Below are 22224 nucleotides of genomic sequence, written 5' to 3'. Positions count from 1 at the left end.
ACCACTAGAGCAAAACTCCATCAATAGATAAATTATCATCCTCTATTTTCTATAAGTCAATCCGTAGGGACTCTTCCCTGTGGAGCTTCTTCTGAGGAACTTGCTATAGACTAACCTGGTTTTGAGTTCACATCCTGTTCTTTGGGGAGGTTGCAATGCTCGTTTGGACTGCTTCCCACCTTTTTTCCTACAGTAAAACACTTGTGTTAGAAGGGTAGTACTTTTGGGGGGGTAAAAATTGTGAATTCTGACAGGTTTGAAGTAATCTCCATTACCTTCCAACATGACACTGCATTTTTTTCATCCTGTATATCATCTCTCTGTAGAAGATCTGCTTGGCAAGCAATGCTTGCTGGTGCTTGGTGTCGCACACTCAGTCTTCTTGGAAATTTAGTGTGGATGATTGTTTAGCTGTCAGCATTGGCTGTCCATGTGATTTAAAAAATACTGCTTCACCATCAAGAGATTTCCATCCAACTACCAGGCAATGGTGATTGCTGCGTAAGGGTACACATATGACTCTCTTCTGCTATGTGTGGTTGTGTCCTAAGATTTTGCATGTGAAAATGTAAGGGGTGTTGTCCCAGGTAAGGTCAACTCTCCACAGTCATCCAAAACCTCGCTTCTGTATGGAAATGATTAGTTCAGAGGTCATCCATTTGAGCAATAATGTTAGGATTGCTTTTCATATGTGCATTGTGTCATGGTACCTGTGTTGAAATTCATCTGACACTTTAATGTCCAATTACAGAGTCTTGAAAGGTCTTTTCACACTTCTTCGTGGTTAGCCCTCATCATTTTAGCATGAATAACTTTGCTTCTTCACTTGGCTTTGCCATGTTGCTGCCCACTCCCTTTTCTGGTTAGAAGAAAGAGCCCTTTAAGCGCTCCAGGTCGCGGCACAGCTCCCTGAAGAGCTCTGCCGGTGACCTGCAGGTGGGAGACCTCAGCACTTACTCCTGCTCTGGTTCCCATCTTTTAACCATATTTTTCCTAAAAGCAAAGGCCTTCGGTATTATCTTGTAGTGGCTTAATTTTCATTTGACTCTTTGTGGAAGGCATTTTTGAAAGCTTATGATTATTGGATTTTAATATATCCAAATATATAGATCCAGCTGACTCTCCCTCGTGCACCTGCACGCAGCAGATTTGTGAAGCATGACTTCCCTTTACAGAAAAGGAGAACTGACTTTCCTCCTTAATAAAAGGTGTTGATCTGTGTGTTTATTTCTAGCTTTTAATAATTCCTACTCATTTTCCTGATAAAGATGCCAGGATTACTAGTCTGTATTATTCAGATATCCACTATAATCTCAAAAAAAAGAAAATGAACCAGCCCACCACCACCCCCTGCTCTGCTGCTCCAGTCTATCCGCACTGGAAGAATCTTTCCTTTCGCCTATTAATTGGCAGTTGCTGCTTGTGTACAGCAGCTTGTTTTAGACCAAGCTTGCTAGTTGCATGTTACATGCAAACCTATTTTTATAAAATCATTACTGAAGCCCAAAATGCATCTGCTTTAAAATATCTTTAGTTTTGCAGGGTTTTAATCTTTTGGATTTTATGCTCTTGATACCTAACAGATTTTTATTTTTTTCAAATCCTCCTCCTCTATCTCTTTTTCCTCCTGCTTTTACATGCAGCATTCCTTTCTATTTTATTTTTTAACCAAGTTTCTGCCCAGATGGAGAGTTTTATATGTTCTTAACTGTCAGGTTTTATTGTACAGGATTTTTACCAGCAGTCAGTCCATGGGAAGTTCTGTTATTCATAATGAAGGATAGGTGGCACTCTTGTTACTTTTGTTTGGTTTCCTGAAATAAATCAGGTGTACATACTCTCTCAGTAAGATTTCTTTTTATAGAGCAAGTGCTTTAGAGAGTGTTCTTGAACATTGAAGAGGATTTTTTTTTTTTTTTTAAATATGAACACATACTTCAATTGTCTGAGTCTGGGACTGGTTCACAGTACTCTCTAGGAAGAGAAAAGATGCTATTTTTATGAAGACCTCACAAATAAGTGCTCAGCTCTATGGCATTGGCTATTTTACATATATAATTTTTGGTTTTATGTATTTTCTTACTATTTCATTAGGCAAAGAAGAAAGCCAACAAATCCTTTAATGTCATTTTAACTCCAGTTATTAATACCTTTATTCTTAGTACTTTCTTGTTAGTTTTGTATTCAAAGTGTCGATTTAAGTTGGCATGGTAATCGTAGCGCTATTAAATGAAAGGAAATGTCATGTTAGCAAGTGCTGAACAGCCAATAGAGCCTTTATTTCTTAATCTGGGGTAGTAAATACTCGTTGCCCTAATTCTAGAAGTTGATTGTAGAATTGTATAGGTTTGTGAGTTTGAGAGTTTTCTCTTATAAACTAAAACTCCTGAAACATGGAAAAATACATGCTGGGAGAGGTATGACGTTAGATGTTTTCTGGAATTTTAAAGGAAAACTCATTGCAACGCTACTGAATGTTTTTTCCTTCTCTTACTCAGCGCATGGACATGGTTACATGGAGGTATTTTAACCTTGATGCTTGATTACTTCAAATCAAATCAATTGCGTTATTACTCCTGGCTGGCAGTTTCATATGGCTGAGGCAAAGTGATGTGGTGACCTCAGTCCAATTTCTCAATCCATTTGTCAATCAATTAATTCTGTTATTGCTCTTCCCAGAAGAGTGCCCCATGGTTGAAAGGAAAGGGAATAAGTAGAGTTGGAATGAGCAGAGATTAGAAAAGTTTCCATTCTGCCTCTGTCCAAGAGTATGAATCTCTTCCACATGAGTATATAAATTCCTCAGTGTTTTGTGACACATTCTTGCCATGTAAATCTCTCTGTGATGGGGTCATGGCTTGTCCAATGCTACAGACTCTTTTCAGGGAATTTCTCAGTTGGAGCCTTCTAAGCAGAGCCATTCCTAAGCACGGAATGTCCTGCAAGGCTACTTTTGCTGTGCAGTTCAAATAGAAAATTAAATAGGTAATGTGGAAGGAAACGTGAATAATAAAGGTGAAGCTCATTACAGACAAATGACACATTTGTGTGATTTTCGTTGAGCGTCTAGTAATAGGTGTTACTACCTAATCATAGCATAATCTGCATTGTGTTCTTTTATATATTTCTTCAATGCTTTAATTTTAGTTAAGTCCAGAAGCCTAAACTGTGGTTGAGACTATGCTTTGCTAGTATGGTATGAACTTAGCTGAAAGAAAATCACTTTTTGAAAGAGTTTCCAATCTAATTTAGATTTTATATATCTTCACTTTAAAACATTTAGTTAGTACATATTCATTGGGGAAAGTGCTTGATTTTAATTTTGATGGTGATTGAATTCTGGAATTAAAAATGGATTGAACAAACTATTTTGTTTTAATGGGTGAAGCAACATTTTATAACCTGGCAGTTTATTTTACAGTTTATATTTTTGGTGCCTTCCTGTGTAATACAGGCTCATGTATTACTCATCCTTCTCTTTTTCTCCTGCAAAGTGGTTGTTTTTTTTTTTTTTTTTTTTCTTCTTAAACAATACCCTGAAGTGTTTGAATTGAAGAGTCCCAAATAAAAATCTATTTTGGGGCAGGAAGTTTTCTTGATGACTTGGATAACATTTACTTTTACTTTCTAATGCCAAATCAGCTTTCAAGCTATTAGATGCCGTTAAAGCAAAGAATTTTATGTGTTTTGTATAATAATACAAGTCCCAAATGGTGGTAGTTATTGAAGTTAACACTTTTTGCCCAACTGTGGGAGTACTAGCATCTTTGAGCGATTCCAATTTTGGTTCTTATTTATGCTTGACATTTAATGTGCTTGACATTCTGATTATTTTACACCTACCTAATTTCTTGTAGCTCAAGGGATAATGACAATATTTTAAACAGTTGTGAAGTGTAGCTGTATGTCACTAAGCAGGTGCCGCACTACAAATGGAAGGAAAAAGTCCCTAAACTATTTCTAGAATGATTGTTTCTGTGTTGCGTATCTCAGCGTCAGCTAGAGTTGTTCATCAGCTTGTTCAGCTGTGCAACTTGGTTATCTGTTTTGTTGCCAGGAAGATAAAGCCGTGCTAATATTTCATGTCCTTTTATTTACCTATATATGTGTCTGTGTCTATATAGATGTATATAAAATACATAATGCTGGACTGTGTGCTTACATTGTGTCCTTTGTGATCTAGGGGTGAGGCATTATAGTGATAGATTTCTGAGTAGTTACTGACAGCTTACATTTTTCCCGACGTTTAAGTTAAAATGACAATGTAAAAGAACATACTCTATATAAAATTCAGTCCATTAAACTGAGCTCATGTGTCTATAGCACACATTTACTCCTGGTATGGTAGATCTTAGAAGCTGGTGTCCTGTGTCTTGGTTTATAGATAATTGGGGTATAACATGAGAAATTAAAATGTCATGGGAAAAAAAATACTTAATTGATTGTAAGTATACTTTGTGTAAAGTCTTTTCTCTCCGTTTGCAAACTAGTTTTATTTGCCGTCTTTGTTGAGTTGTATTCCTGTGTAAGTATGTGGTTCCCTGCAGTCATGCAAGGTTTTAGGCTCTTTCAAAAAGGGTAAAATGTATCAGAGGAAGAGGAAGCAGAAGGAAAATGGTGGGAAAACCAAGCTCTTGAGAGAAGTACAGCTGGTGGTCAAAATTTCTGTTTGTTTCATCTATTGGAAATTTTGTGTTGCATTTAACTGTTGTAATTGTGAGTAAGTTGACTACATGAAGAGTGACGAAGAAATGTTAAAATACTTTATTTTACAGACCCACGCCGGGACATTTTAAGTCCTTACCCGAGTCCTCACAAAACAATTGTCGCGGCCCAGCCAAGAGGTCCTTGAAACAGCACTGACTGAATGGGTTACATAGGAATGATTTTTTTTATTTCTTTATTTTGCCATCTTGCCACCTGGTGGTATATTGTGGCAATAAAAATTTGGTTAGAAACCTGTTCTAAGAGTCATATTTACTTTGGTAGGCAAGATCTTAAAAGCAGAATTTAAGACTGGATTATAAGTAGGCTCTTGGGTTTTAGCATGCAGCTTCAGTGTGTTCTTCCTTTATTGTGTCAGTGTCCCATCTTAGGTGCAGTATGAGCTTGTGCATGTCTCTGCATTAAATAGATCTGTTTTCTTCCCTGCTCTGATTTCTACAGACATGAGGGAAGAGAAAGTCTAGAAATATTGTGTGGTCCTGGAATGCTGAGTTACTTGGCACATTAGTCTTCAAAATAAAGTTGAGATATAGTTTAAAAAGGAATGGTGTCCATGTCCTGAAATTCCCAGATAAAATTATGCAAACTGAATTTACCTTAGTTATGGAAAGAACATTTAAGGGATGTTGTTATCCCTAAAACAAGTACTAAAAATCCAAGCAATATAGAACTTAAATGTATGTGAATAATTAAAACTTCCATTTGGGCACAAGATGGAGACTGAATGAAGTCAATGACGTGCAAGACATGGCATCTTTAAAACTTGGTGGCAGGAGCATCAGGGAAGCTTACTCCTTTATGTTAATCCAAGATGCCTTTATGTTAATCCAAGATGAAGCAGATGCGGTTTTACTGGTGTCTGTGTGAGGAAACCCTCATTTACAATAAATGATGTTTTCACGTAGTGTTCAAAGGGCATTAAACAATCCAGTTGTTGCAAGCTGAATCCAAACATGATTTAGAGGGGTGTGATGAAGTGGTCATTAACTGGAACTTTAAAGTCAGAAGTGGATATTTTCTCTACCAAGAATATCGCCTCCGGCTGTGCCATATGCTGCTGTTTGACACAAGAGTAATTGAGTAAAATTCTGTGAGTTGGGTTAAAAATGACATCATACTGGAGCACGATGGTTCCCTTTTAATACAAAAAAATGAAAATTTTATTTCTTTTTATCTGTCTTTATGGTATAGTGTTGATGTGTTCGCTCATGGAACACTTGCATCCAACAGGACCTCTCTTTCTTGCAGAACTGCTGCCTGTGATTTCAGTGCACCTTCTTGAGTATCTATCATGAAACAAGTCAGAATGTCATTTAGTCATGATGACATCAGTATGTTGACCTTAAGACCTCTCAGTTATTCACTTCCAGGTTCTTATGTCATGCAAGGAAAACCAGGGGAATCTCTCTCCCCTCTGCCACCCTCCCTCTCTGTCTGTCTTTCTGTCTCACATGCAGACAGCCACAGGCAACCCCCTGTAGCAGCTGTGCATTGGCCCCCCTGCAGCTCCAGTAGCCTGCGGACAGCCGGTCATCCTCTGCAGTGACTCTCCCGTATGAGCCCATACAGCACAAACAAAACATTGTTCTGCGTTTCCTCTCCTCCTGCCCTCCCCGATACGAGGCAGAGCAGCAGATACCAAAGCCAACGCCATGAGCACTGTCCATTTTGTTTGCTGTCTGCCTTCTCATTCTTATCTGTTTCTGTGCCTCAGACTTCCCCCTCCCACTTTCAGCCCTTCAGCCTCCCTCTCCTGGTTAACGTTCTGTATTTGTCCTGTTAGTACTGAATATTAGTAACGTGGAGTAGCTGTTCTAGAGCAGCTTGAAGTGCTGAAGGTTTAGACTTATCTTCCTCAGGGTGCTAGCTATTTTTAAAGACGATGGGAATTACAACCAGTTGAAAGTCTCCAAAGGACTGTGTGCATTAAAAATACCATTTATTTACATATATGAGAGACCAGAGGGCTACAGTGCTGATAAACGGACGAGAGCGAGAGATTGTTGGGTCTGAGGCTCATAGTCCCGAGCTATTAATATAGATCTTTGGTCACAGAGGTAGAACTTTTTAATCACATTATTTTACTGCAAAATGTCTGTAACTATTTATGACACTGGATGTTTGCTCTTGGATCTGTTTCTCCTGTGGGGTATCCTTTAGATCAATCCTTGTTTGTTCTATTAATTTGCTTAATTCTCTGGGGTTTGTCAAGTCTAATTATCTCTTTTCTTTCTTCCAGTTTTGAAATCAAGATTGATTAACCAACACAAAAAGACCCAGCTGGATATGTGACTTGGAACCCTGCTTATGAAGCACTCATTCGTTTCTGCAAGACAGCACTGTATGTTGTTTTTTCTTTTTCTCCCCCAAATTAAAAACCAACTGTTGTAACTTAATAGAAGTCCTAGAACACAGAAAATTCCTGAGGAATTCAACTCTTATTGATAAATAAGATCTTGATTTTTGGCTTAGTGACACCAGCCAAGGAAACAGAAGTGCTCCATTTGCTTTACCATACTACTAATCAGAGATTTCTTCCATGTAACAATGCTACTTATGGTTTCACATTACTTAAGGAGAGCTTCCCTTAGTTTGAAAGATCAATCTGCTTTCTCTTTACATTGTGTTGTATGAAGGGTGGGATTAGCGAATGTGACAAATGTGTGTTTTAGATCGCATTGATAATGGATTATGTAAGGGCCAATGCTGAAACCCAGGGCAGAGGGTGTAAACTAAACGCAGGAGGAGATTGCAGTGCCACTTAATGACACCTAGACAAACACGTAGCTCTAGCAGAACTCTAGATTCTCCCCCACGCCCCAGGACCCCAAGATTTTGGACTAAATAATGCTTCCTCTGTACTTGATTTAGACAGTATTATTCCAAAATTACAAATTTGTTCTTTATAAGATATACTCTCAATTTTAACTGCAAAATAAAATTGCACAGATAAAGTACCAGACTTATAGTCTGTAACCCAAGTGAGGGAATGCGTAAATGAAAGTGCCAGCAGTAACATTAAATGGTTTAACTTTTTTTTTTTTTAACATCATGAGCTGTGTTGTATAAGCAAAGATTTAATAAAATTAAACTATTAGATAGAGGTGAAGTGCTGATATGTACGTCGTCATGCTATATGTGGTATGAATCTTATCTTTTCCAGTTCTGTGAAATTGTTTTGCCTTAACAGCGATGAGACTTTCATTTCTGTAACTAGGTGGTGTTTTTTTTCTAATTGTTAAATTTTGGAAGCAATAACTTTACACAGTGTTCCACTTAGACTAGCAGGAATCCAAGCAATGCTACCGGGTACAGGGCAGCACCAGATTATTTCAAGCATTTCTTTAGTTATAACTGCACTAGAAGTCAGGCAGCTTGCATTGGCTGAACTTCATAACCATGTTAAAATGAAGTTGCCCAACTTGTTCTGAATGTATGAAAATTCCATTATTTTTGAAGTGAAAGGAAAAAGCTGGTCTTTATTCTGGATTTTCTGTTGAATAGTAAGTGGTTCTAGTGATTTGTAAGTGGTGATACAATAAAGGTACAATCTGTATTTTCATCTATTACCTCTCTTGTTACTGAAGGTTCATTAACCAAGAGGGAAAATGAGGTATAATATTCAAACTATTATAGAAAAAGGGGAAATAAGCACTCACTACCTACTAAATTAAGTCTTTGGCTTATGAAATATTAGAACCAATAAAGAAAAATTAATAAGTATTTACTCTTAAATAGAGTTTTGTACAGTGAAGTATAAGATTACTTTTGATTTTTATGATTACAAGGAGATATCTGAGGAAATTTGCTTTATGACAGCAATAAATATATTCCCAGTATGGTAATGAGATTGGTTAGCATGTTATTAGGGAAGGAAAAGAATCACATTTGCTCTTTTTTTAACAAGTAAACATGGGAAACAAACATAACAAAAGCACCCTGTCGTTTTGGGTGTCTCTTTCTGTTCATAGAACACTTCCTCTCCTATGACGTGTGCAGAAGTAAGCAGACTTAAAGCTTGATATGAAAAACACAAAGAAATGAAAAACAACTGCCCAGATAAAAAGGCTTTGCAAGTTTTCTATGAGTAATTAAGGAAGCTTTCCATAGCATATAGCTTTAAGTTCTGTATAGCTGCTATGAAGAAGACTGTACAAACTTGTTTTAGATTATTTATCTGCTTTTATACTGCATGTTAAAAAACTGAAAGTAACTGTTGTATTTTGAAGTTTATAAAAAGCATTATATTATACAAAATGGCACTTGCACAACTTTAATCTATTCAAATATTATGTAATGTTTATGTGGATAGAAGTTATCCAAGGATTTGCTCTCTTTTGTCACTAATAATTTCCAGATGAATTTCTGCCAGTGTGATAAGTGTACCTATAGTTCTCACCTACATGTAAATGTTTGATAGGCTCTTTTAACTAAAACTAATCTAACTTATATCAAAATGTTCTACTTAGTGCCTATATTTTTTCAATATAGAGCAGAATGAAAACACGGTCATAATGACTATGTGGGCAACTCTAACATCAAGTTACTGCAGTGTGTTAAGCATTACTTCTTACTGACATCAGTCTTTGACTGCAGGAGTTTGGCACTGTTGCTTTAATGAAGGTTTTAATAGATGCTATAAGCTGTGCAGACCAAATATTGTGCTTGTCTTTCAAAGTACTAGAGATTCAAGCTTCATTTTTTTCAAAAACTCTTAAAACAAGTCGTCTATAATCTATTTGTCAGACATTTAAATGTCTGTAAGAGACTGAAAAGCTAAGACAGACTTACTAGAGAGGGAACTTTCTTAGTCACTCAGCTATATATATATGAAAAAAAAAAAAGCCTCCCAAGGTTTTTGTACTTTTTTGCAAAGAAATAAGAAGAGTTTGAAATACCATCATTTCCTCTATTTCTTAATATAATACACAATAGTTTTAATTTCTGTTGTGGAAGGCAAGCTGCCAGGCACAATCACACAATTTAGTGTGCTTGTAAAAACAAAAAATCATAAAACCCCCAAACAAACCTTCCTAAAGAACGCTCTGTCTTTAGCCTCTCAAATACTGTTCTAGAAAGATATAATGGGCCAAGAGTCTAACTATGCCTGGATTTCTTTGTCGTTTAACTTGCCTCCGAACCAGAGCTGAGATTGCATTTACCTAAGATGTTGCTTGTTTCCACGGATGAACACAAGGCATCCGTTCTGGTTAGATCTTAACACAAGCTGTAGATAACGCTAACCAGGCAGTAACGCTGCTTTGACCGAGGGATTTTGTCTGGTGAGGCCAGGAGCGCATCAGGATTCTTTCTTCACAAAGGTAGCTGCAGCTGTTGTCCTCTCCTAAAGATATTCCCGTATGGAATCCTTCACGGTTTTTTTTCGTCATTCTTGTGATTTATCTAAGTTAAGGAAGATACTTTGGGCTGCCATGGTATTTCTGTACTACTTAAAAATTCAATGTCAGCTGTAACTGAGAATGAGGAAGCTGAAGGAATGGCTTCATCTTCAGCACCAGGTGCAGCTCCGCCTGCATTTCACTGTCTGGCCTGTAAATGCAGGGCACTAGTGAAGCCACTGAAACTTCTGGCTTTTCAAGTAGTTAGGATGACCTTTGGCAAGCTGTGCTTTTGTAATTTCTTCCGTCTACCTTGGAGGAAAATAGCTGTAACAGCAAAGGGTGGGATTAGTAATCTCACTTCATTACAGTTCTCAGCACAGCTATGGTGGGCACCAATTACACCCAGCTCATCCCAAAAGACTGCATATATGTCAACAAAATGTGTTTTATAGGTCTGATGTCAGAGTCAGTCCCATCCATCGATTTCTGTGTTTCTTTTCCTGGGATTGTCCCCTGTGTTTTGAAGAGGAAGAGGAGTATGTTCCATTTTCTTTCACTTGTTAGATGTGGGCATGATGTTATTAATTCAGAAAAGTTGTGCAGAAGTAGAGTACATCTGCACCTACAATTACCTGTACAGTAATCTTTTTTGCACAAGTAAATTATAAATATCTGTGAATATATCTGAACTCTTCCCCCTTTGAAAATCAGACTTCCTTTAATTAAATAATCTTTTCCTACTATCTGAAGTTAGTGACATCTTATAACCATACATTTACTACTTCATTTCAATTTTATGTTATTTTAAGCGGCCAGTAATGGTAAATTTACAACATAACTGTATTCAGTGAGAGGGTAACAGTAGACGATATCTAGCTCTTGCATAGGACTTCTCATCAGTAAATCCTGAAGTGCATTAGAAAAAGTATGGATTGTTATCTCTGTTTTATAGGTGATGGGAGCTGGGGCCCTGAGAGGTTATCTAGCATGTCTGTGCAAACCTGTTTTCATGTATTCTGTTGACTAAACATCCCAGTATAATGACTCTCCTAAGCAATATATTACAATACAATATGGAAACAAAAAAGCCAAAAAAGTTTATGGTATTTTAATGGAATAAAATTAAGGAGTTTTTTGTTTAAACAGAACAAACAATGTATTCCTGCTGAATTCTGTGTTTTGTGTGTGCGGTTCAAATCATTCATTGGATTTGAATGTATTAAACATGAAGTTAATATATGTGTCAGGGTTTTTTTTATTATTATTGACTGTTACCCTGGGGTTTAAATGTCTTGGTGTGAACTAGCTGTTGAAAAATCACAAAAACCATCAGTGCAAGTAGCTGGTTTTCCTTTCTATGCTGTAAGCATGCCATTTTTGTCTGCTAAAGAGTACAGTGGGTGTTTGTGCTCCAGATGGTTTTAAGAAATTGAGTAAGGTTAGGAAGAGTGAATAAGCAGGTGAGACTTCAGTAAATGCTCAAGTGACTGGAGAAAATGGGACAGATTACTCAGTAGCTCTCATTACTGGCTTCGAATATAAACGCCCGCCTGGCCCTACTCTAGTGGTTTGACTTCTGGGCGGCTGCGTGAGCTAGGCAGCGTAGTTCCTGGCATGGCAGGGAAATGAAGTTCCCATGGAAGTTTTTATAGATTAGGACACAAATGAAAGATTTTTTTTAAAATCACATTCTAATACTATATTACTGATGTAATTATTTTGTTCTTCCATATTGTTTTGATACACACTTTTCTGATTTTAAAATGTTTTGGAAAAAAGTTTTGGAAATGTTGAATGTTATTAAAAAGATAAAAACTTTATAGCAATAATTGTAATTATTTTAATATTTATTTGAGACTTGTTTTGTAAATAATACATTTTATTTTTGCATGTTGGGGATGATTTTAATTTTGTCTTTCCTCTTTATATTTGGATTTGCTTCACTGTCACCAAAATAGCTGCTTTGAGGGTTGGCATTTGACCAAAATTAAAGGGTTAATTGTATGTTCTGAGGGGCCTTTCTATAGTGCATTGCTCAGTAATCTCACTGAGAAAAAGCATTTGTTTAGTACTTCTGCGCTGGCTGCCTCTGTGTGGCATAACAGGAGCTTCTCACAGGTGCTGTTTAGCACATTTTCCTTCTCTGAGTAAAGATAACGTGCTCCGGAGAGTAGCTGCAAATGCCAAATTTCTGCTCACTTTGAAACAATCCTTGATAATACCAATAAATTGCTTGCAATGAATTAACAGACGCCCTCCATTAATGTGAAATTCGTGCCTGCTAATTTGTTGGTTTAGGGGTTTTTTTTCTTGGCAGGCTCTTTTATGGTGAAGATTTTTAGGTACGTTACTGGATTTTTACTGGCTTCCTTCTCTTCCTAGAGTTCTCAGAGCCCAGGTTAATGCTTTTTTGCTGGTTTCTCCTAATACAAAGCATACAAATGCGTATTTTCTTAACATGACACCCCAGAGTGCTGAGTACAATTCAAATGCTAATATGTAGAAACTAAATCTCACAAAGGACATGTGTTAATATTTGTCTCTATTCACTATATTTCAAAGGCTATGTGCCAAATCTTGCTTGACACATATAGCATACTACATTGTACAAATTCACCCCTTAAAGGCAGAGAGAAGCATTTCCTTTTTGCAGCGTTTAAGTCTTTGGATCCCATGGAAAAGCGAAGGTTTCCTTTCATGACCCCACCTGAGCCTGCTTTGCTGACTTCACCACTTTCTCCCCAATTCCTGTGTTAAATTTCCCTTTTTCAGGGACAAACTGTGAACTGAATATGTCCAGCAGAGACTGGATTGGGGTTTTTTTCCAGGTGATTTTGTTTTACTGCTTTCCTGGGTGCCACAAAGTCTCCTCAGTTACTTTGGTGCTCTTCTCCCCTCTTTGCCAATCTGCCCTGCGAGTGTAGCTCCTTGCTGAGATCAGGCTTAGATCTTTTTAGACAAAATACTAGTTCCTTTTTTTCCATGTTATTATTAGAATGTATATTTTGCTCATGGATCTTGTTTAGCTGCTTTAAATTTTAAGTCTGTGTTTGCCTGCTGTTATCCATGGCTGATAGAGTTCCATTGACTTCACTGAATCGTGTACTCTTATATCAACGGAGTGGATAAATTCTCCATTGGCTTTCAGTTTGATGATCCAATCATCTTCTATTGCAATCCTATCCGTTTTTCCACCGGAGAGTTCATCTAAGCCAGTGATATTAATACCTTTCTTGAATGGGTATTTGGTACTTTCCAGCTTTTGCAGAGTTGTGTAACCCAGTGCACTTCCTACATCTCTTTCCCAAAGCCAGAGAGTCTTCCAGAAACGCAAATGAAACTGGAGAAGAGTTTGCGACTGATCCAAGACGAGACCTCTCTCGCCACCCTCCCCAGTCACCCTGGCCGCGCTGGTGATGGTGACCTGCGCAGTGCCTCGGGCTTGGCCCTGACTTCGGGCTGCTCACGTCTTTGTTCCTTACTTTGCCTCTGTAGGATTCTGAAATACAGGTTTTGAACTTTTGGGATTCTCAGTCATCGGCACTGTCTATTTGGATGGACTGAGTGACTTATTCTTAGGTCTCGTTTTAGATTTCTCAGTAATCTCTCTCTGCAGATGTCGGTGCTTCAGCACTGAGTGAAGTGATGCTTTGCTTTTTATGTATGCAAGCAACACATGGTCTGCAGCCAGCTACTTAAACTCACAAAATATTTAAGAATATGTTTAAATGCAAGGTCTTAGAGAAAATGCAAATTTATTACTTATTACTTTTTCATTTGATTCTCATGATAGATTTCTGGAGAGTGTTCTGAAGCTTTTTTTTTTTTTTTTGAGTGCTATCACTACTTTGCCTTCATGCTTATGCTAATTTTCTTTCTTTGCCTGAGCCCCATAGCACTTGTTATCAGTAGCTACAATTTCCTGCCACCTGTGGTGGAATATATTTCTTCATTATGAGCTTTTTGCTGCTTCCTCAAGTTTTATTTTTGATTAGCTGCTATGGAATTTTTACATATCGTTCACTTGTCCTGCAAAACTTAATCATCTGATAGATATGAAAATTACTGCTTCTAGTTTATATTGGCTCAAATCACTTCGTGCCAGTTCCTAGTACCAGTACTGAACTGGTACTAAGTTTAGTGCAAGAGAATGTGGTGGTGACTGGGTTTTGTAGGGTTTGGTTTGTTTTGGGTTTGTGGTGGGATTTTTTTTCCCTTCCCTTAAAGTGAAAGAGTACTGAAAATGCCAAGGCTTAGTTCAGAGTGACTTATCTGAAGTGGGTTGGAATATAGAAGAGATCACAACTTTTTATTCTGAATTTGGTGAACGTTTTCTTAATGTCATTTGCAGCAACTTTACATCTCTATTTTAGAGGCTATTATATTTTTAAGGACCTCTTTAAAAATGAGAATGTAACCAGAGGTTTACCACTCCCTATTAAATCTTCATGCAAGTGAATGTACTTCATGCAAGTGAATGTACATGCATACTGTGAATCCTCCTGCCCAGATCAGATCAGAAGAGAACTACAAATTACACCTACTACTGGCTTTATAAACACCAATATGTATCTTGCTGTTGTCCATTAAGTGGACTTTTCCATACTCAATTTTAAAAAACCCCGACTTTTTATCACAGGAACAGCTGTCCAACACCTCATCTGTAGTAGGTAGTTTCTTCTCTCCATCAACATCATCTGGAACAAGGGTAAAAACTGTAGAGCTGTTAGAACCTGATAAAAAGAAGCATGTGTGTGTATGAAGGCAAATGTAAATTGCACTGGATTTTCAGCATCAGAAAAGGGACTTGGCAACTGCAGACGTATAGCTTAAAAACTGTAGGAGGAAAGAGGAGAAATGGTTTTGTTTCTCTGTGCTGAATTCTGTTGGAGCAGCTGGTGTGAGCTGTGTACCAGAGATGAACTGGTATCGTAGGTAAAACTGCTGGCACGCAGTAATTCATCTGATGTTTGCCACTGAGGCTGCTGGAAAAATGACTGCTGGGGAGTAATGCCCAATTAAAAAAAAAAAGGCAAAGAATAATTTTCTGTATTCTTTATTGATATTTTTATCTTTACGCTTTCTAATCAAACCTAGCCCCTGGGATATAAATTGCAACTTGAAGGGAGATGAGTCCATATTAGTCTTTATAAACTGCTTGTATTAGGCAGGAGAATCCCATTAGGCAGGAGAGACAGTCCATGGCAGCACTGCCAGAGCTGCTTTTCGCACCTTCTGGGATGCCCGCCTCACTCCCAAGAGCTGGGGCTGACTTCCTTTTGTTTGTTTGTTCGCTTGTTTTGTGGTTGGTTTGGTTTGGTTTTTTTTGGCCAGACCTTACTGCTGAGGAATTCTTCCTCTTTCCATCATCGCAGAGGTCCCCAGAGAAATGGCACACAGTCTTGCTGGAGTAGCATGATTCACCACTGTGAATGTCTCTGTCAGTCTTGCTTGAGAAACTGAATTGGGAACGAAATCTGTGCCCAATGGGCACAGACATAACTTGCGACAACTGAACTCTTTTCTTTTTCCTCCTTTTTCTTTTAAGAGTGCGTGCATTTCTACTTGTCAGTGTGCTTTATGGAGGAGATGAAATGAAAGTAAAGCACGTACGTTGCAAGGTGGTGAGATTAAGGTGGTGCTGAATCTTCGCTTTCTCATAAGCTTTTTTCTCAAATCCCATGAAGTAGCATTCCTGAAAATTAGGAGAGGCAAATAGTTATATACAGTTTCTGACAAGGGCTAGTAGCAGATCCTTTCTTTACGGAAAGAGTTTTAGTAACAAGGAGACTTCTTGTTTCTGTAACCAGTTCATGAGAGGCTTTCTGGGTCAGAAGTTGCATCTGAATCAGAATTTATGATAATCAGAAATGGATCATTTCTAGTCGTCGGAGAACCACTGAATTTTGAAGAGAAATTTGATAGTTGGTTGGTGGATTTTGCAGGTTAGTGGGATTGCCTTTTGTGAACAGGTAAGCCTAGCTCATAGTTGTTGAAAAATCTGGTAAACGAGCAGTCAAGGAGATCCTTGCAGAACAAAGGCGTGTATAGCTCCAGATTAACAGCTCATGCAGGACCCTACCAGCGAGGTGTCTTGATGTGATTGTGACAGAAAGAAAAGAGAAGAAGAAGGGGGAAAAAAACCCCTGATGCAATCAAAGTAAAGAGCCAGCACAGTTGTTTTAGTATTTTAGAACAGAATTAAGGGATAGCAAATTGGGATTTGCAAAGGCTAAAGTGGAGGAGATTGCAATAGTTAAGACATGAGATTGTTAAGAATCAGTGAGTTTTCTATCTTGTCTTCATGAAATCTGAATTAATTTTGATAAAATATGCACTGATAAAAAGGAAAATTAAGGAAAAGGAGAAAGGAGGAGAAAAGGACACCCTGCAAACCTGAAAAAATAATTTTATTGTAATCTGTATGTAAAAGAAAAATGGCAGAAACAGAAAATGCCTTGAAATCATCATAAGCATTTTGAATATTGAGAACATAAAATGAACTTTTTAAAACACTTTTTTTGGGCATATGCATGCACGTGAATACACATGGTGTTTGTGTGCCTGTTCATACGTACATTATTATTGTTCATCAGCAGCCAAGGTATAGTAAGATTTAAAACTTACAAAAAGCTTCAGCTGTTTTCCATCTGGAATCTCATTTTAATCCTTTGATTTTGCTGTAGAAGTCTTGGCCCTTGTGGTGGTGTTTCATTTTTTTCATAAACTTTGTGTGTAACAAGGCTTTTCTTACTTCTGTAGTCAAATTTGAGTAAAACGTAGGTAATTTTCATACTATAAATTTAAAAATTATAATTTAGATTGTTTTTTTCTTACTTTGCATTCCACATTGCGTTGTGCTTACAAAATGATCTCTCTTCTTATAAGGCACTTTCAAAGTTTTTGCAATGGTGGTTCAATCCTTATCTGATACAAGAAATTGGAAACTGGTATGAATGATTCATTTTGAACAGCTATTTTGGTGGTGCACGCATCACCTTAGATACGACTTTACATAAACTGGATGGGAAAATGCTAGCTTCTTCCACCTATCTATTTAAATGAAAATCCATAGAACTTGAACAGGAGACTGTCATTTGGATTTATTTGGAAAGAACATACTTTAAAAACACAGTAGGGAAAAACAAGGAAGGAGCTCAGGAGTGGTGAACGGTGATCAGCTAACTGTGAAATGGAGGAAATTCTGTGGGCAGTACCGAAAGTCACCCTTGGCTTTAAGCCACAGATGTTTGCAGTGCCTGAAGATAAAATGATCCAAACCAGCTAAAATAAAATTAGAACTGCAGCAAGGCAAGAGATAAGATCTGCATATGTTCTCACACATTGAAGCAGAAGCAACTGCTCTCAAAAGCAGTTTGGGGTTTTTTTACTAGTTTGGAAGGATGGAGAAGAAAGGGAGAGGACAGGTCTCTCATTAGTGTTCTTGGAGGAGGGCTGGATGGGGTGAGGTTTCTGGGAAAAATATAATCAGAGAAGTTAACCTTCCAATCAGAGAAGTTAGACTTTTTATAAAATGTGGTTTTTGAAAAAAATTTAACACTTTTGCCTTGGTTAACAGTCGCGTTATTTTTATTGCCGTGGGGGTACTTGCTTGAAGTTGCTGCTAGTCTGTTATGTGGTGTGTAAAATTCAACATTAGGAGGAAAAGGAAATACTGTGATAATAATATCACAGCTATTTTAAAAGTACAGAAACAAAATCCTAAAACTACAACGCACTTTTCCTCATATATAATAAAAATAAAGTAGTATATTGAAAAAAGTTTACCACAGCTTTGAATGAACAGTGAATGAATTTACTGAAATTTCTGTTACACTGGATTTGGTTCCTCATTGATTACTGAGAAATAATGCAAATTTCTCAATGCAGGAAGAATTCATGTATACAAATACAATTTTAATAGTCATTTTATCTTTTTCACTCAAACTGTGAATAATGTAGTTTCAAGGGTTTAGCTTAATCTCTCTACAATGCTATTTTTCTTGTTTGTTTATAGGCTGCAGATAGAACTCAATCCAGGCAAAAGTCCTGGTGAGGTAAATGAGACGGTACACTTGCACAGTTTGACCAGTCAGTTATGAATATTCACTTTTTTGTGAGCAGATGGTAGTTCCAAGTCTGTGCAGAAATATTGTCATAAGTATTTCCTGTAGTACTTCTTATGTTCTAGTTCTTTTCACAGCTCTCCTTCCATTTGGGACATGTTTGTTGTAGGAAATATGTGTTCTGACAAAATATTTAAAGGTGAACAAAGAGAGAGGGTGCTCAGAGAAAGGAATAACTTCTTCGTGCTGTGAAAATGACTGATACGCTTGCTGTGCTCCTGTGTTTTGAATGATGATATATACATGCAGCACAAATGGATGAAAGCAAGTTTGGATTTAGAGAAAGTAAGTTCCCATGTCTTTCCTGCACTCTTTCTTCTTACAATATTGGTATACCTGATTTCTTAATTTAAATTACCACTTTAAAAAATGCCTGATAGATTATCTTGAAAAATGAAATCCTCTCTTCAATAGTGGAGCAGTATGGAAAAGGGAGCTACAAAGAAACCTCAACCAAATTTGAAGTCTCATATTGTGACTTCTTATAGCGCAGGTAGAGCTGAGACGCTCTGGTGAATGGTGAGAGAGAGTAGCCTGATGTGCTAAGGTTGGCCTTTCAGTTGGTCTTTAAAATTTAGGGGGACAAGTATTCAGGTTGGCTATATGGAAAGTAGGCACTGGTCTTAAGGAGGATCAGCTTGGTTCCTATGCATTCTAGCACAGCTGCAGTTCGTGGTTATCACCTGCAATACCATGAGTTGCCCATGCATAATGAATATATTGCTGAAGACAGAGATTTTTCTTTTAATAATGCTTTCATGAATTGAAGGAAGCCTTACCAGTAATTTTACAATGCCAGTCCCATGAAGTTCTAAGTCAATGTTGTAATTCACAGTATTGATGGAATTTCTTTAAACTCCACACCTCTTAATTCCCCATCAAACTGAGGATAGTTAACCAAAGCAACTGAATTTGAAGAAAAAGGACTCTGCCATGAGATCTCAATGATTCTTTCCATGTCTTAAGTGTATTCACTGGGATTATTCTGCTACTTTTCTACCTCTAATTGTTTGGTAAATGAGCTTACAAGGTTCTGTTGTAAATTAGACTGTGAATTGTTTGGTGCAGGAGTTGTGTTGTCGTCTGAGTTTTGATAGACAAGACGTTATTGACCACGATATCATTTGTAGATTTTGAGTAATTCTGCAATCCAGGACTTAACAGCTCTTTCTAACAGATCTTTAAAATTTCATTTTTGTGATTTTTATCTTTTTCTAAAGTAGTCCTTTAACTCATATTCAGAAATAAAAGGAAATTCTCCTAGAAGACATTCTTAATACTTTATGCAAACTGTCTTACAGGGAGAACTCCTATTGCAAAATGACCTATATCTTTACTGCAACTGATTTGAAAGAGCAAAAGGTCAAATATCTCCTAATGTGTTTTTGAAATCTGTGTGTCAGCACAGCGTGTTTCAGAAGGGCTGTGAGACTCTGCATTTCTCTTTTGATTTTAATTTTATATCTGGAAAGGATTAGGGGATATTCATTTCAGCTGATGGCCAAAGGGTAAAACAGAAAATATTTTTAGAATGGAAGATGCATATCAGAAAAGATATGCACTCAGAGGAACATGGTACGAGGAAGTATTTATATAGTTTCATTATTTTATGTGAGTGACATAGAAAAAAATGTAAGCACATTTCTTTCTATCTACCATGCCAAATCTCCGTGTTTTATTTGCTATTAGTTGGTTAGTGCAATATTATTTGTGACCTTGTTCCCTACTGAAAAGTTCCCTCTTGCCTAGCAGAGTATCATCTAAACAAAAATATAATTTCCTAGAAAGCGATATTTAGCCATTGATTTATTTACTCATTCTGTCTTTCCATCACCTATTACTCTTCCAGAGCTGCTCTCTGTTGATAGTGACCTTGCAAGATGACAGATTAATTTCAGTGTTTAGGATTTGTGCAGGCTGCTACTCAGTCTCATATTTTGCAGTATGTGTATACAATACAGAGTATTCTTTAGTTCAATTTAAAGCAGTTTAACTTTGAACAACCCAAACTCAAGTGCAGGAGAAGCTTTAAAAGCTCACCCATCCTTTTCCTGCTCTCTGCTTAGAGTAGCTTTTTTGTTCCTCCCGTCATCTGAGAATGCTTTGCCTCTCATCTCTTCAGTGGCAGAGCAAAGCAGAATTCACAGAAAGGTTATGGTGCCTGGCTGCGAGATACACCCAAAATCTGTCAAAAATCTTAGTCGCCACAATGCGTCAGTCACAACACCAGACTGCGATGTACAGATGTCAACTGCTTGCTTTAAACTGGCAGGAGGAGCTGCCCGGCACAAAGGGCCTCATTACAGGCCAGGGAGATTTGGCTCTGTGCAGGCACCGCTGGAATAGAGGCAGTCGGTGGCACAGAGTTAATGTAGCAGCTACTCTTAGAAAAGCAGCCACATCATCTCCAGTCCTCCTGGCTTCTCCTCCCCAGAATGTCATTGCTTAACTGCTACATAAGGGCTTAGATTTTTAAACATCAGCGTGACATTTCTTTGGCTTTTGGGAAAGTGTTTGGCTGTCACTGATATTAGTGTAGCAATTTTAAAATAGGATTTTTGAAATAGGATTTAGGGAACCTTTTTAACAGTTTTGCAGCCCTGTTGAAAACCATTGTAGATTTTGCAACTGACCTGTTTTTTTCTTGTGGGTTTTTTTTTTTTAATTTTTGTTTTTGTTTTAAACTGATCCAAACAGTGCTTATAAATACATGGTACAAAAGGTGCTAAGAGGAACATATTAACAGCTCGGAGCCCGTAACTTCATTAATAGTTGAGACTATCCCAATATATGTTTTATTTGCTGTTGTTGGAAAAATTAGTAAAACGCTGTGAGAACTAACTAGAAGAAGAGGCTATAGCTTCTGAGAGATATGGAAAATTCACTTTTTGGCACCTGTGCAAACCGTATAGTTTCCTGAGCAAAAGCGATTTATGTTTGATTTTGCACAGGAAATACGCACTAGATATAGATGTTCTCCGCTGGGATGTTACAATTGAGTTTAATAGCTTGAAATTACAGAAAGTCTGTGGTCAGTGAGGAATCATTATCGATGGAATAATTACCTTCTTGTGGAAGGCAATTATTTACCCTGAGCAATGTCATGTTTGTAAGGTTTGGTGGGGTTGACACGGGCTGCTGTTCCATCGCAGCTTCAGCTGATACAAGAACTGGATATTGGCCTTTCTGGTTTCAACTTCTCTCGCAGTCACGGTCCCAGCCCTGCCTTGCACTGGCTCTCGCGCTCATCTTTGAGCTGAGCTGAGTCCTTAGGCTGCAAGGAAGCCGCAGCTCCAGGGTGACAGAAGCCTATGAACCACATAAAGCTGGCAGTGAGGTTGAAGGGAAAGCACTTAGATAACAGGGGGTGCTTGAAGCTTCATTCCTCACTAGCTGCCTATCCGAACTTAACAGAATCAGCTACTGATCCTGTTTTTTAAAAAGAACTACTTATATAGTAGACGTGCTCCCTTCTTTCCAGGGACAGCAAACATACCATAAGATTGCATCTAGTTTTAGCGTTGGGTTTCATACCCTATGAATGTTCTGTGGTTAATGCACTGTCAGCTATATTTGCATTAAAAGGAAAAGCTTCAGTTCTTCATAATTCCTCTCATGTGTGTGTTTGTTTTTAAGAGAAGTCATTATTGCGGAAAGCAAAATCAAAACTTCTGTGTCTTTGTGACCTTAAATTTGCATTTGAGATACTGCATCAGTTAGCTGCCATTCCAGACTTTCTTATTTCCTGTAGCTGATTGGCTATCAGCATGCTTTCAGTTGGGCAGTGGTAATGTCCTGTAGTTGAAATTAGGATCCATGAAGGAGTATTTGTTGACAAAAGTAGAAAAAGAATCCCGTTTCCTTCTCCCTGACTATCACTTCTTCCTTGCATTTAACCCTGCTGTGAGCTGGTTAGGGAAGGAAAAAAGAGCAGAAACATTTTTTTAGTGAGGCTTAGGGAAGACTGAAGTGAATTTTCCATGGCTATTGCTCTCTGAAATGTCTCTTCCTGGGGTCAGAACAAGCTCCAG

At 37.7% G+C, this 22224-nt stretch overlaps 1 protein-coding gene across 1 annotated transcript in view; it reads left to right on the top strand.

The window, feature by feature from the left end:
* Positions 1-22224, top strand: part of ATP2B2 (ATPase plasma membrane Ca2+ transporting 2) — a 440022-nt gene that overhangs the window by 147296 nt on the left and 270502 nt on the right. Inside the window, exon 3 of the mRNA XM_072875775.1 lies at positions 6965-7066. The gene's annotated coding sequence lies outside the window, so the exon portion shown is untranslated. The remainder of the gene's footprint in view (positions 1-6964; positions 7067-22224) is intronic.

Source organism: Ciconia boyciana, chromosome 11, assembly GCF_034638445.1.
Source record: "Ciconia boyciana chromosome 11, ASM3463844v1, whole genome shotgun sequence".
In the NCBI taxonomy this organism is placed as follows: domain Eukaryota; kingdom Metazoa; phylum Chordata; class Aves; order Ciconiiformes; family Ciconiidae; genus Ciconia; species Ciconia boyciana.
The sequence above is the reverse complement of the archived record's forward strand: the minus strand, read 5'-3'. Positions and strand labels throughout refer to the sequence as shown.